We start from the raw sequence: 17,346 nt of genomic DNA, 5'->3' as shown, positions 1-17,346 counted from the left end.
TCATTCTCTGCAGTTTCATCATTAGAGAGCGCTGGCCCATCCAGATCATGGGTCTCTCGGAGCCTCCCTTGGCCCCGCCTTGTAGGCGTGACAGTTGCCGAAGCCTCAATGGGAGTTGGAACTTCCAGATCAAAGCTGGAATGGCTACGAACTACATGGAACTCTGTAATAGTTCCAATCTATTACAAAAAAAAAAAGAAAAAAGAAAAAAAAAACCTTATTTGATGAGTGATGAGAACTATATTTATCTGTGGGTATAAGGATAAGTATTTGTAATACATTTAGAAAATCAATTGGTTTAAGAAAATGGCAGTGGTAGGTTCTCCTCTAGGGTCTATGATCTCTTCACCCATGGGCAACTGACTTGGTGTACAGTACCAGGCATTAACTCTTTCCTGTTTAGTGGACCTTAAGTCCAATTAGACAACTATTAGTTACTGCATTAGTTACTTTTCTATCTCTGTCATAAAATGCCATGACCAATGCAACTTACAGAAAGACAGGTTTATTTTGGCTTACAGTTCCAGAAGAATAAGAGTCCATCACCATGACACAGCAGCTTGTAGGCATGACATCAAGGTGAATGCTCACATCTTAAACTGCAACTATAAGGCAGAAGGAGTGAACTTAAAATGGTATGAGTCTTTTTAAACTCTCAAAGCACACCTTCAGCACCATACTTCCTTAAGCAAGTCCACACTTCCTAAATCTACCCAAATAACATCAAAAACTAGGGACCAACTATTCAAATAGCTGAGACTATGTGGAGCATCTCATCCAAACCACCAAAGTTACCACCATGATTAAAATGAAGCAAAACAACAACGAAACTCACCACTACATTATTGGGGATATCGTGCTAAGCCAGTCAATGTTATGGGTCTTAGACATATAGCTGGATAGGACTTTTGATTACTCCTGTCCTTTGGCAGCGTGCATGGCCCATTCTGATACTGTGAGAGCTGGTCCTCAGGAAGGAAGTTTCCAGGCTAGTTCTAACTCCATTCCTCCAAGGCCAGTGTCTGAAATATATGGCATCATTAGCAATGGGGTCTTATCTTCAAGTTCTGGAAAGCAATCAAGGGCAGTGTCAATGATCTACATGGTTTGAGGAGTCTCTTGGACTTCCATGACCAATAGCTCAAAGGACAGTTTTCCATGTCTGGTATTAGTGTTTTTGTTGAAGTCTATGACTAGGTCTTAGTGAAAGCATTATCATCCCATGTATGTGGAGTAACTCCATTTAATATATGCACCGATGTACGTTTCTGTGTGTATTTCTCAAGAGCCCCTGCAATTGGTCCTCACAACAGCCATGAGAATCTTACTTTATCCCTTAACTGGGGAACTCAAGGAATCAAAATTTAACATGTCCTAAATTTAGAGAGTTTGTAAGCATACATGTTTGGACTCCAGGTTTCTGACCCAGAAGTCTATATCCCTCCTCAAAACCCACTTCAGCACAGTGACTCTGTTGGTTACTGCCAGTTCTCCCCTCCAACTTGACATAGATTGTGAAGTATGTGGAGAGGCTAAAGTGACACGAGAAAAGAAATCTGAGCCATAAATATGGGACATTCTTTGGCTTTCAAATGGAAATAGTTTTAGTTAGCTCCTTAAAGGGAAATTTGGAAATAAACATGATAACCTTGTATGGCATTAATAGCTTCTTGTATGATTTAATTCTCACCCTTACTACCATAATAAACCAACTGTAGTTCATCATTTCTCTGTGCATTTTCAGTCTTTCCCTTTATTGACTGTAAACCCCTCCAACATCTTAGTCTATTCTAGATGTCCCTCTATAGAGTAAATAGCAAAGACTGTAAACCCTTCCAACATCTTAGTCTATTCTAGATGTCCTTCTGTAGAGTACATAGAGAAGACTGTAAACACCTCCAACATCTTAGTCTATTCTAGATGTCCTTCTATAGAGTACATAGAGAAGACTGTAAACACCTCCAACATCTTAGTCTATTCTAGATGTCCTTCTATAGAGTACATAGAGAAGACTGTAAATCCCTCCAACATCTTAGTCTGTTCTAGATGTCCTTCTGTAGATTACATAGAGAAGACTGTAAACCCCTCCAACATCTTAGTCTATTCTAGATGTCCCTCTATAGAGTAAATAGCAAAGACTGTAAACCCCTCCAACATCTTAGTCTGTTCTAGATGTCCCTCTATAGAGTACATAGAGAAGACTCCATTTAAAAATTGACCTGCAGGAGCCTAAATAATGAAATAGTCAGGTAAATAGGTAAATAACATCTAATTTGCTTCACACTAAAAGCATGTTTCTGACTGGTGAGAGGAGTTTTAAATAAAATGTATTTGTTATCTTGGTGACTCCAAAGCCATGAAGGAGTTCTGTGAAGTTATATTTTCTGTTTTACTTTTTAGATTTGCATACATGTTACACCTGGAATTAATTATTTTATATTATATGTTGTAAGAATCCAGATTACAATTTACCTGGTTGATAACCAAGTAACTTAGCAACACTTATTCAAAAGACAGTTGCACTGAAGAGGTGCTTTTGTTCCATAAAAATTATAGCAACAACTACAGTGGCTTTGATATCTGACTGTATAAACATTACACCTTTCTCTTGATTTGTTTGGCTACTCTTTCTATGTATATATCATAGAAATTTTAGAATCATGTTGCCAATTCCCCTTTAAAAATAACTGTCAGGATTCTTATTGGAATGGCACTGAATCCAGAGATTAATTTCAAAAGAATTGATATAGTCACATTGAATTTGTCAATTTAAAAATACTATATATTTTTTAAAAATCCCAATAATATTTTAGAATAGTCTTCATAGAAGACATAAATTTCTCAGCAGGTTTATTTTGAAGTAATTGATCATGTGATGCTATATAAAGTGGCACCACTCTCTGCATTTTAATTTTTTAATAGTTTGTTGCTGTATTCCTGGGATCTGACAGTCTAGGGTCCATCATCAGTATATGCAAGAAAACCTTTACCTCATGGGTCTTTGACATCTGACCCAAGTATTTTTTACAGTAGCTGCACACACATTTATTACTCAGGATTTTATGAACTGTGAAGGTTTATTACATTGCATGTAAAACTCAATTGATTTTTATTACCCTCACTTATTAATTTTAATAATTTGTCTTCGATTCTTTTGGGTTTCCTACATACAAAACCATGTTACCTGTGAAGAACAACAGTTTTACCTCTTCCTTTGAATTCTTTTATTGCTCCTTCCCTTGTATTCCCTAGGCCCTTGGATATGATGTTGAGGGGACTGAAGAGGTAAGGTCTTGTTTCCCTAACCTGAGAAAAACCCCTCTTGATGTTACATGAAGTCATACTTGTGAAAGATGTTTTATAAGTGCTCCTTAGCAGATTTACCACAATGGTTTATTAGCATGGAAGACTTCTGTTCCTCTGATACTTTCCAAAATGAAAGAGATCATCTGTGTTCTTTAATGCAGAGATGTGCTTCACTCTCTAAGTTAAGAAACCAACACTTCTTCCTTGAGATGAAGGTTCACTCTGATTTGCTACTATTATATTTGAAAAATGAGGCATTATTTTGTTACAAATTTATCATAAACCAAGTTGGAAAATGTCCTACTAATTTTTCTATTTCAAAATATTGATGTAATTGGCTTTCCTCCTCCTTTAATCACCGGAAAGTCTTTACCCAGAATCCATTAAACTGGATTTCTATGTAAGAATACCTTCATAATGGACATCTCTAGACTTTTAAGTTTCATTTCATGTTAGTTTTTTGTAATTTGGAAATTATGTTGAAATTGTTTGTTGTACCTAAATTTTACATCTTTGCACATAAATTTTTTTTGAGGCATGTGGAATTTAGGGCACTCCTCATATTTTCCTGGACACATAGGGCCCAGGTTATGAGGCACCACACAAATCTACAGTCTGGACAAATAACTCCCAGGAATTGTAAGCCAAAGGCAAGCACTAAAGTGATACTGCCATAGTCAGAAGCCACTGGGATAAGCTGCAGAGCAATGGATAAAATAAACAGTTAACATGTTCCTGTGCTTGCTTTTTGCCCAACAAATGATGCATAGCCTCCTATCCATTTCGCCATCCTCTCTGTTAATGTATCTAATCATCATTTAAAGTTGACTGTTGAGTCTGTAAGCTTACAGATTGTATTTGTTAGGTCTTAGATTTTTAATTTGAATTACATGTCCATTTATATGTACATGGGATTCCACATATATGTGTGTGCAGCCCACTGAGCCCATTTACTGTTGCTCTGATAGACATTTGTTTAGGTCTGTCCACTTGGGACTGGATGACCTATCAGGAAATCGATTTATACTAAGGTCAAAAAAATTTTCATACCTTTTCTAGGTTCCGTAATTTTAGAGTTCAGATTTTTCTCTTTGAAACAGTATTTGTGTTGCGTACAAATCCAGGTTCTGGTTTTCCAACACAGACACAAGAGCACTATTTGATGACCTTTGCCCACTGGCTTGTCTGCACACCTCTATAAAAAATGAGGTGTTGAGGTCTATGCAGGTATATCGCTGGACTTTTCTATTTTTAAAATCTTTTTGTCCATCTCTACAGCAGTATTTTGTAAATAATGATCAGTAGGTCATGTCTAGTCCCTGCCTTTTATGTATAGTCCATGAGCCAAGAATGCTTTTCACATTTTAAAATTTTAAATCAAAAGAATACTTTTGGATTACACATAAAACTTATATAAATTCAAGTTTCCATGTGTTTAAACAAAGTCTTATTGAGATGGAGACACAGCCACACTCATCCCTATGGATTGGGCACGGCTGTTAGCGTATGGCTGTTTTCATAGCAGAGCTGAGTAGTTGTGACAGAGACAGTATGGCCCACACAGCCTAGAATATTTACTATCTGATTCTTTATATAAAAACTTTTGCGTATCCCTGTTTTACATCAATAGCATACTGCTTTAATTACTGTACTTTGTATTGTCTTGAAATCAGATATCTCTGGTTCTCTAACTCTGCTCTTCTTTTTCAAAGTTGTTTTGGCTATTCTAGAACCTTTTAATCACCATGTCAAATTTATAGTCAACATCTTAATGTCAATAAACCCATGGTGATTTCAGTTGTGATTGAATTAGATATAGGGAGAGCAGACCTGGACACAGCCCTGGGACTTCTGACTCATGAACAAGGCAGGGCTTCCTCCAATGGGCTGGCTCCCTGCCTCTGTTCCGCAGTGGTGCACTTAATGTACAGGTGATTGCTAGGGCTTTCACAAACACCCCCACTTTTCTCTCTTTCCTGGGGTTCATGAGAACCAGCAGCAGATTTTCCAAGATCTATTTCCTTACAGGTCTCCGTTTCTCTAGGAGATTAAAAAAATGAAGAAAGGAAAAATAGATTAATCCACATGAGCTTTTTATTAAGGTTTTAGTTTTTTCCTTTGAATCTAAAAACAAAACCCAAACTATACAACTATAAATTTTCTAATTCTAGATATAAAACCTCAAGAAATACAAACTGTTCAAAATTCAGTCCTTCTTCCCTAACACAGCAAATTATTTTGGGGAATGGCAAATTACGGCCCCCACTCAATGTGATTCCTAGTATTTCATCGAGAACACCCATCTCATGGCTAATGAAGACATTTCTGCCAGCCAGCTAGCCACTGTTTAGAATAAAATTGTTAAATCATATATAAATAAATCATGATTATAACAGCAATCATGTCCTTAGAATAGGGTGTGGTCGTGATAACGGGCTATCTTCTGTGGGTGCTCATCAGCTGCATTTGGCTTCACTTTACTATCCCATAGCAACAGAAGGATGCAAGGTGCCTTGAGGCTTCTTGGTATCCTGTAATAGCCTCGGAGTCTATTCTGATTCGGTTCTGCACAGACAGCCTTGGGAGGGAAGGACCTTTGGCTGTGTGGCTCCCAGTCTGGTGTCTGAGCATAGGCTCTACTGCAGACTGACTACAGTGACCTATTGGTTTGAGAAACACAGGCTTGCTCTTTCACAACCAAAGTGACCCTAAGGGAAGGAAATTTCCTTCCATGCTAGGTTCAGATTTTCCCTTCCTTGAGTTTACTCTGTTTTTCACAATCTGATCTCCTGAAGCAATCACCCTTCTGTTTGGAGCATTTTCAACTTTAAACCTCCTTAAACTTTCTCTATTTCTCTTGGCTATCGCTGGATTGGGTTATTCATATTTGCTTTCAGATTGGCAATAAAAGAATTGATAGGTATTTTACAGTCATTGGAGAAGTTCCTTTTGAAAGTATTCCCTGGTGGCTTAGATTTGCAACATTCACATCAGATTTTTGTGGATTCTGGCTCATAGTTCCTAAGATAAGTGCCAATTGAAACATAGAGCCTGGTGAATTGTCCTGGGTGCCTGCTGCAGTCTGACAAACAGAGAAAGCTTGGGAAGAAAGGGAAATGATTAATATATTGCCAATCTGCCTTGTTTAGCTACAGTGGCTAAAATGCACCTATCATCTATGAACAAGGTTATGAAAATCATACTGGAATTACGTGTGGAATGCTGCATGCTCATTCTAGGCCCTAGTATCTTGGGTGATATTCAATGACCAGGTTCAGATCATTGGCTCTACTTTATCTTTATAGACATCATGAATAGAAATTAAGTTTAAAAAGGACTTTACATACCATAGTATGTAAACATCTTAGACAAACACAGTGGTGTATACCTATAATCTCAGCACTAGGGAGGCTGAGGCAGGAAGATTTCAAGTTGAAGGCATCTGGGCTACCTAGTTAAACACTGTTTAAGGCACACATACGTGCGCGCGCGCGCGCACACACACACACACACACACACACACACACACACACAGGGTCGAGATGGGGGGGGGGTGCACGGCAGCAAAGGTCCAGAAGCAAAAAGGAAGTCGGCTTTCCAAGGAACGGAAAAGTGACTGCAGTGCAAGGCGTACAGTGGAGCGGGGCACCAGGTCAGAGAGAGCGCTGCAGTTTGCCGCATAAACTACGTGGGTGGTCGATGCCTTTTTTATGACGAGACTCGCTGTTTAAGAGCAGTTTCACCCTTTGTGTTCTAGAGCTAGTAGTCACTGAACATCTGAAAAGTCCCGAGATGTAAGACCTAATTCTGAAGTTCATGTTTTCTTCCCGTCTTCTTACTGAAGGCTGGTACGTTCAGCTTTCCAAAGGGCTGATTCTTTTCTCAGCTTGTTCTCATGAGGTCTCTCTGGATGCTGGAGTTGTTCACTTCTATAACATTGGAGAGATTTGGAAACGACGCCCTTTTCAAGCCAGCTCCTGTAGTGGTATTTGCTCCTCCCATGACCCTGGACTATACGGCCCAAAGGAGGTGGTACTTTCTGCCACTGTACATCACATGCCCCTGCTCCTGCGTGCAGGTGGATTCATTCATTCCTGGTCAGATCAGAGGACCACTTCAGCTGTCTACTCCATTCTGTATTTGTGAGGGTATTTCCTCAATTTATGTCATAATAAATTCTTTTGAAAAGACTGAGAGCAAACTCTGGATGAGGTCAGGCATTGCCAGGTAAACATGGCTTGGGAATTGGTATTAGAGGTCAGGAAGTAGGCCAGGATTGGCAGAGTCATGGTCACACATCCCTGCACCTCTCCTCTTCCCACGTTCACATGAAGGAGTCACAAGGGAAATTCTTCAGATTAACTCTCGTTCACCACAATTTCCAAAGCAATTCTTTCCCTTGTTTTCTATTTTTATGTTTTCTGTGATTCTAATTTTTTTTTTTTTTTTGTAAAAATGACTTGAGCACTTGTACTACACTGGGAAACTACAGTCACAGAGTGACCAGCACAGCACTGCTAGTTCCTTTATTATGAAGCTTACAGCTTCTAACCAAGGGTAAGTGAGAATGTGTTTAATTTTAATTAAAAGAACTCACGCACACACATTAATAACAAGGAAATGATGCTATATACAGAGACACTGGGAAATGTCTTGGTAGAGGTGTCTGCAGAAGGCCAAAACTTTTTTGTTTCTTGCAAGACTGGGTTTCAGGTTGTAATGCTATCTCTGACTAGATTACCTTGGCAGCCTCAACAAATTATTTAGCCTTGAGGTAATTGTACTACAGCCATTTTAAGAATCATGCCCTTTAATATTAGTTGGGTTATACAAAGGACTCATGTGGAGTTCCATGAGAGAGTAGGTCTCCAGCCTCATCGAGTGTCCTTTCAGACAAGAGCATGTAAATCCCACATGACAATGTGTATTTCCCCACATGATGCATTGCATGCATTGGCAGTGCCTAATTCCCACCTGTGGTTCTATTGGAGTTTCCTGTTGTTGTGACTGAACACCAAAGACTGCATAGTCTGATTCAACTCATGGATTTAAGGGCAGGGAAGTCTTAGGTTAAGGGTCCAACTCTGATGAATTTCTTTTAGTTGTTGTGGATCCTGGGAGTTCTGAGGCAGCTCAAGAGATCATGTGACAAGGAAGTCATACACAAGAGAACCAACTGGGCCTTCACAACAGACACACTCTGGAGGTAACAATTTAACCCCTTAACCCATGAGGGGATTAATGATCCCAGGTTCTCTGACCCAATTATTTCTGAAAGATCCCACTTAGTCCCACTCCTTAAATTTCAAAACAAGTATTACATTTTGATGTGGTCTGTAGAGGGGCATTCAAACCACAGTAAGACCTTTAGCTAATCCTAACAGCACAGGTGGACTAAGGAACAGGATATTCTCTGGTTACTATAAAAAGGACAAAGTGTGAAAACAGGTGACTGTCAAAGCATAGAACAGAATCACACTAACTTGGAAATGAAAAAGTCTTTGAAAGGTCACCCTGTTTGAAATGACAGAGTCTATTCAGCGAATTCCAAATAAAATAGGGATGTTCAATTAGTACTAAGAGTTTTGGGTAGTGGAGATGGCACAGCTAAGAGACAAGTGCTGTGACTCCCCAGGTGGAGCATAAGGATGTTTCCGCCTTTGCCTCTGCATCTCCTACACAGTCCTCCTTCCAAGGACCTTTCTTCAACCCTCCCCCTGCTCCATCCCATCTTATCTACCTCTTCTTCTGTTAAGGTCTCTCGATCTCTCATAACCTGAGTTAGTCTCATTTCATCTCAACAGTTCAAAAGCTACATCCATGCATCATTTCATGTATGCACTTAAAAATACAAAATGTTATTACATAAGAGAATATTACAGAAAATCAGCTTAAACAAAACTGTTAACCAGACCAAACTGAAAAGCTAAATTGTTTTATATAACAATAAATTTTGGTGGAAATTTTACTTCATGAAAATCTGAAAAAGCAAATGGGAAAATGGATGTAAGCAGAATTCAGGCTTGTGAAAGAAAATCCACAGTATTTGCCAATAAAGTATGTGAAAATTCTTATGAGTAAGCAATTGATTAATAAATCAAATCTTCACCATAAAATTCAACTAGAAAAAAAAAGAATTGACTTAGATGAAAATAATTTCAGTAGCACATGCATCAAGATGTAAAGAATCCAAAGTGATTCATCAGGGTCTTATATAGATCAATACATCAAAGATGTTAGATGCAATGTGAACTGTTTTATAACAAAATTTAATAAATGCTGACAACATACTTACATAAAATGGTGGGCTTTCCATGTCCGAACAATATTCTGTTAGAGTCAACATGCCACTGTTAAAAGTCCCGTACTATTTCCAAGGGTTGACCTGGATGTGAGGTGACCAGTTTATCCCCTGTTAGCAATACTTGAAAAGAACCTAAAGGGACTCAATGTAGCAAGGATGAGGTGGTTTTACCATGAGAATTCAAATCCTGAGCCCTAGAGAGAACTTGCATATTCTTGAGCTGGAGATGAAAGACTGGATAGAGAGCCAGCTGGATGATTCTGATGACCATCCTTCTCATGTGGGCCAACTCCTGTGTTCCATCCTCATACATGGCAATCCATCTAATTCATGATCAGCAATTCCACAGCACTGTGTCTGGGACATAGCCGCTGCTCACTAAATACTGAATTAATTAACCACCAAACTTCTGTTCAAGAGAGTTTTAAAGATATAAGCTAACTGCCTCTTAAAACTGTGCAACAGCAAAGTCACTGGTTTCAGTGCCTGGTTCTCTGCTTGCTGGATATGTGATTCAGATTTCCATACTTTCATTTCCTTCACTGAGTCAACAATGGTACAACCATGCCAGTTTACCAGGTAGTACTAAATGAAAAAAATTATGTAAAAATGGGCAAAGAGCCTGTCAGTGAGAGTACACCAAATATTCTCTAATGCCATCATTACCACCAAAATCTTTGAATAAAACTGAAGTCACATTATCATACTTTTTAAGCACTCAATTTATGAGAGAGAGAGAGAGAGATAATAACATCTAACGGAAGAAGTCTCATTTAGCATAACAAATAATTATTTACTCAGTGGCAAGTGGCAACATCCTAAGAATATTAAGGGGTCAGTACAGATTCTGCCCAGTGTCTTTATGACTATCATGTTCACTGATTTTAATAACAAGTGCTGTTATGATAATAATCACGAAGAACTACAAAATTGTGAAGTGCCTGTGAACACCAGTAGAGATGTACAGTCAATAGACTCTAAAGTGCCCTAATTATTTGAGAAGTTGTCAACATTTTCATATGATAAAAGACACAGTGAGGTTCCTCTTCCTGGTGCCAGAAGATCATAGTCCAAGTCCACGCTTCCCTGCTTACAAACGATATCTTGAAACCCTGTATGACCTCACTGAATACATAAGCTAATCTATAAAGTAGGGAAGCAATTCTTTCTACAAGAGACTGCTGAAACTTCATGAAACGTGGTGGAGCTGAGGTCAGCTGATGAAAACAGAGCAGACCTCATACAGAAATGACCAAAAAAAAGAGAGATCCAGCTAAGTGATATGATTGACCAAATGTCATACTGATGGTTTCTTTCTTTCTTTTTTTTTAAAGGGGAAATTTTTTGTTTGTTTTGCTTTTCCCCCCTGCTTTTCTTTTGTTGAAAACAGTTTTTTCATACAATATATTCTAATTACAACTTCCCCTTTCCCAATTCCTCCAAGATCCTCCCTACCTCCCCTCCCATCTGAATCCACAGTCCTTCTGTCTCTCCTCAGAAAACAAAAAGGCATCTAAATACTAATACTAATAATAAATAATAAATAAATTAAATAAATAAATAAAACAAAAAACAAGGCAGACTGGGATGAAAGAAACAAACTTACAGAAGCAAAAAAGCCCAAAGAAAAAGCATAAGGAACATGGATGCAAAGACATACATATTTGTACACATCAAAATCCCAGAAAAGCACAAAACCAGAGGCCATAATGTATACACAAAGAATCTGTAAAGTTAAAAAAAAAAAAACTGACAAAACATAATGAATCAAATGAGCCAAAGACCCTACAAAGATGCCACTGAGCTTGTTCTGTGTTGGCCATCTCCTGCCAGCCATTGGATCTGCCCTTAAGAGTGTTTTGTATCTGCTGGATTACTTTGCCCAGCTTTGACACAAGAGGAGGAACTCCATCCGGACCCAACTTGATGTGCCATGCTTTGCTCAAGCCCATGGGAGGCCAGCCCCTTTGAAGGAAGGAAGGAAGGTAGATGGGAAGCAGGAAGGAGGGAAGGGGGAACCTTAGAGGAGAGGAGGGAGGGGAAACTGAAGTCAGTATGTAAAATGAAAAAAAAAAGGCATTTAATGTTATTTAAATAAAATAAAAACAAATGAATAAAAATAAAAGGTCAGATTTTTTTTTAAAAGAATGTTTTGTATCCCCAGACAGAGTTTGTTGGAGAGAACTAAGTTTTCATTTGTGAGTGGTTGCTAGTTTTTGACAAACTGGATTTTGTGAAAGTGCTTCCTAAAGAATCTATATATGAAGTTATTGTTTTTGAATTACTTATTCAAGTATTAAATAAATCAAAGCATTTTTCTTCTCTCTTTGGAAAAAAGGAATTTTAGTCCAAGAGGCAAAATACTTTAGTCTTCCTGTATAGCTATACTGATTAGTGACATGTACTGAGTGGTTAGTGTTTGTTAACTCAACACAAACTAGTCATCTGGGAAGAGAGAACCTCAGCCGAGGAACTACTTCCAGCAGATTGGCCTGTGCGCATATCTATGGGGATTTTCTAATTACTGATTCATGTGGGAGGGTCCAGCACACTGCGGGTGCCTCTCTTGGACAGGCAGTCCTTGGTAGTACAAGAAGGCAATTCAACTGAAGTTGTGGATGTCCGTGAGGACCAGGTAGGTCCGTACCAGTGCATAGGACCTTTTAATTTTAAGGATAGCAAGGTAGACTATTCCAGAAATTATCATTTATGTATGCATCTAAATGTGTATATTTATGAGTAAAATTAGTATATATAACTTTGAAAAAGAAAGAAGGAAGGAAGGAGAAAGGAAGGAAGAAGGAAAGAAAGAGAGAGAGAGAGAGAGAGAGAGAGAGAGAGAGAGGGAGGAAGGAAGGAAGGAAGGAAGGAAGGAAGGAAGGAAGGAAGGAAGGAAGGAGAGGGGAGGGGAGGGGAGGGGAGGGGAGGGGAGGGGAGGGGAGGGGAGGGGAGGGGAGGGGAGGGGAGGGGAGGGGAGGGGAGGGGAGGGAAGGGAAGGGAAGGGAAAGGAAGGGAAGGGAAGGGAAGGGAAGGGAAGGGAAGGGAAGGGAAGGGAAGGGAAGGAAGCTGAGCAAGCTGAGGAAATTAAGCCAGCTGGTGAGCAGAACTCCTTCATGGCTCACGCTTTAGTTCCTGTTTCCAGGTTCCTTCCATGACTTCCTACAGTGATCAACTGTAACCTGGAACTATATGTCAAATAACCCTTTCCTTTCCACATTGGTTTTGATCACAACAACACAGAAGCAAACAAGAACATACAGGACAGTGGTTCTCAACCTTCCTAATGCTGTGACCTTTAATACAGTTCCTCATGTTGTGGTGATCCCCAACCATAAAATTATTTCATTGCTACATCATAACTGTAATTTTGCTACTGATTTGAATCATAATGTAAATATCTGATATGCAGGGTATCTGATATGTGACCCCTGAAGGGGTCAGGACCCACAGGTTTAGAATCACTGATATAGGCTTTTTTAGGGGTACTGAACATTCCTTCACTGTTGTTGGGAGTGCAGACTTGTATAGCCACTCTGGGAATCAGTATGGCTACTTCTCAGAAAATTGGAAATCAATCTACCTCAAGACCCAAGAATATCACTCTTGGGTATATACCCAAGGAATGCTCAATCATACCACAAGGACAATTGCTCAACTACATTCATAGCATCATGATTCATAATAGCCAGAACCTGGAAACAACCTAGATGCCCCTCAACCGAAGAATAAATAAAGCAAATGTGATACATATGTGCAATGGAGTATTACTCAGCTGTAAAAAACAATAACATCATGAAATGTCCAGGTAAAGGGACAGAACTAGAAAATATCAATCCTGAGTGAGGTAACCCAGACTCAGAAAAATAAACATGGTGTGTACTCACTCATAAGTGGATACTAGATGTAAAGCAAAGGATAATCAGACTATAACCCACAACTCCAGAGAAGCTAGGAAACAAGGAGGACCCTAAGAGGGATGTGCAGATCACCTTTGGAAGGTGAAACAGAGGAGATCTCCATGAGCAAACTGGGGTTGGGGAGCAATAGAGTGGAATGGGGGATGGTCGAGCTGAGGGAGGGACAAAATGGGAGAACAATGAAAGAGATATCTTGATAGAGGAAGACATCAGGGGATAAGGGGGAAACCTGGTTCTAGGGAAGTTCCCAGGAATCCACAAGGATGACCCCAACTTAGACTACTAGCAATAGTGGAGAGGGTGCCTGAACTGGCCTACTCTGGTAATCAGATCTGTGACTACCCTAACTGTCATCATAGAGCCTTCGTGCAATAACTGATGGAAGCAGATGCAGAGACCCACAGCCAAGCACCAGGCCGAACTCCGGGAGTCCATTCAAAGAGAGGGAAGAGGAATTATATGAGCAAGGGACATCAAGATCATGATGGGGAAACCTACAGAGACAACTGAACCAAGCTCATAGGAACTCAGGAACTTTATTTAGACTGACACCTGTGGAACCTGCATGGGACCGGACTAGACCCTCTGCAAACAGGAGACAGTTGTGTAGCTGGGTCTGTTTTATGGGCCCCTGGCAGTGTGATCAGGATTTTTCCCTGGTGCATGAGGGGGCTATCTGGATCCCATTACCTATGGTCAGACACCTAGCTCACCCTTGAGGCAGGGGTAGGGTCAGTGGAGGGATTTAGCAGGAGTGTGGGGAGTGAGAGGAGGGATGAGAGGGGCATCTGTGGTTGGTATGTAAAATGAATTTAAAAATTTAAATAAAAAATTGAAATAGTAGCATTTAAGACTATGTGCCCAAAAGAAGAAATCAATACTCCTAACGAAGGAGGTACTTAAATGGGAACAGTTAGCGCCTGATCACTAAGTTGGGCATTTACATACATATTCTCTTGTTTGAGTCTCCCAGGTCTCTGAGGTACCTGCATTGCATTGATGAGACACTAAGCTTTAAGACATGTTTAAAACTGGATCAAAACGATGCAGTTGGAAATGACAACACCACTGCTTTAAGCTTCTGCTTTGTTTTCTGCTGTTAGAGTAACTTCATTTACCCAAGATTTCTACATGAGACACTCACACAGCCCCAGTCATCTGAAGCCTGCCTTTTACTGTTTGTTCTTCCTAGGGCTCCATTTTTCCCATCAAATGCAAGCCAGGCAAGTCTACAAGCTCGGTTGTTCTCTCTGTCCTATCTTCTCTCTTTCTCTCTGTTCCCTTCTTTACTTTACATTTTTCAGTTCTACAAGTTGTTAATTTCGCTGTGCACCAATTCTGAGGGGAACACTCTGCTGGAGCCAGCTGACCAAACCTGAGTGCAATGACCTAGACGAGAACATTTTCATATTGCTTCAGCACCTCAGCCTCTCTGCAGTGCTCACAAGGACAGTGACTTGCAAAACAAGATGGTTGCCACACACTGCTCTGCCCAAGTCATTTTTCAGCTCTGTGGTCGGACAGCTCCACACATGTGGAATGACGCCAAATTTTCACCCAAGTTATACAAGGTGTAAGCATTTGGGGTACCAATAGATTCCACTGGGCAAAGGCTGTGTCAGGTACTAAGGGATGGCAACAGTCATGCTTTGATGGCTGTGATGCCCCCAACAACATAGGCTGGTGTGCCTTTCTCAGCAGGCTGCCTGCTGGAAGAGAAGTTTAAGGCTTCTCTTCTGTGACCCCAAGTGACGCTGGTGATTTGCTCAGCATCTGTTCTACAGTCTTGTCAGTAGAGCAGTAACAAACCCCTTTATCACACATGCACACTGCACAGAGGCAGGCCCAGCACCCATTAGCAAGCAAATCCTAAAAACAAAAACAGGGGGATGGAGAGGAAGAACATGCATGAGGGCCCCCTTTTTAATGGTCAAGTTGGCTGGAATGGAGAAGGTGGAAAAGGTTATCGTGAGAGCCTTGTTCACTGGGATTTTTTGGTGGCTTGCTGATAGGGGTAGAAAGTCAAGCCCAAAGGTAGAGCTTTGTTTTCTGACTTTTCTGACAGAGACAGCTTTTCCAAGGAAAGAAAATGTTGACCAAAGAAAGTAAAGAGACATACTACTTCCTTCTTTACCAACATAAAATGGGTAGCATTGTTCTAATTGAAGCAATATGCTTCTGAGGGTGGAGCATGGTGGCAGTAATAAAACAATCTCTTTGGGGTCTTGGCTTTACCTTTGGGCCTTCTCACATAACCTAGGTGGAAGGTTGCAGCACAGCAATGACAATAGCCTTTCTGTCAGGCGCCCCCTTTGCACTCCAACTTTAACCCACACAACAACACTGTGTCTTTGGGCCATAGTATCATGGCTAGTCAGGGACATAAATGTTGGTAAACAGAAGAAAGCTCTGGCTTGTGAAAGTGAACTTTGATGCCAAAAGCATAGAGACATTCTAAGATTTATTCCAGAAATTGAACAAATGGGAAAAGCTATATTCTATTAAACTAAAGTCTGGGTGAGACAATTGGGGGGAGCCCAAGAGCGTAAAATAAAGTCATTAACCAGTAGCTCTGTGTAGGAGACGGGAAGTAAACTCATGGAATCCCCTTCCCTGGTGGCTTGTCAGGATCTCTGGGCTGCTGTGAGGACTATAGATGCTAAGTGGACATTCCACCAGAGAAGCCAAACTTATAACCGTAGTGCTTACTTCTAGGCAATTACTATTTGCTTGACTTGCTCTCAGTGGTATCAGGATTCTCACAGAGACAGGATGCCCTGTCCATAGCAACCCAGATGGGGATGAAGATAGAAGCACAGTTAGATATCATGATTAGGTCCTCTGAAGAGCATCTCCTAGATAACTTGGTGTGATATATTAAGACATTGTAAACTGCTGTGGGAGGACCCTTCTGTATGCTGTGAATATGTATTACTCTCATTGCTTAATAAAAAACTGATAGGTTAGTAGGTGGACAGGAAGTTAGGTGAGGAAGCCAAACTGAGAATGCTGGCAAGGAGAAGTCGGGAGTCACCAGTCAGATGCAGAGGAAGCAAGATGAGAATGTCATACTGAGAAAGGGTACCAAGCCACGAGACTAAACATAGATAAGAATTATGGGTAAATTTAGATATAAGATCTATTTAGTAATAAGCATGAGCTACTGGCCAAGCATTTATAATTTATATTAAGCCTCTGAGTCAATTATTTGGGAAGCAGTTGCCTGGTATTTGGGAGTTGCTGGCAGGATAGAAACCACCGCTTACAGTACACTGTCTTCCATCTTAAAGTTTTGTGTTTCTGTGTCCCTCAACCTGTGGTTGAGCTGAACCACAAACAACAATGAAACTTGGTCTCTTCTGGGTTCTGTAATCCCTCCAGCCCCTTCCCAGTGCTGTCTTAGTCTAAAGCACAGTTCATATGCAAATCTTTCCTGTCTCCTGTGTCTTCTTTATGGGGAGCCCAGGAGCAATTGTCTAGTGTGAGAACCCAGAACAACTGCACTTCTGAACAATTGGCCGGTGTTGATATTACAGACACTTTGAACAGTGTAACTAGACCCCCTTTCCTGTGACAGTTAGAAATAAGTGTCAGCTCATCAGAAGCCAGGGAAGTAAAGGTAATTCTGATTTGAGTTTTCTAAATATTGTACCAGAACCCCATTACTTCCTTTATTTTCACGATTTTGCTTCTTTTTCCTTTCTTCCATTCTCCCTACTTTAAAACTCATATTATTATATTTTGTGTCCAAAAAGCTAGCTTGAATTTCTAATACAGAGTTGGATGTGAATAAATAAATAAGCAAACAAGCAGTTGTTT

This window comes from Peromyscus maniculatus, chromosome 10 (genome assembly GCF_049852395.1).
Source record: "Peromyscus maniculatus bairdii isolate BWxNUB_F1_BW_parent chromosome 10, HU_Pman_BW_mat_3.1, whole genome shotgun sequence".
Lineage (NCBI taxonomy): Eukaryota > Metazoa > Chordata > Mammalia > Rodentia > Cricetidae > Peromyscus > Peromyscus maniculatus.
The sequence above is the reverse complement of the archived record's forward strand: the minus strand, read 5'-3'. Positions refer to the sequence as shown.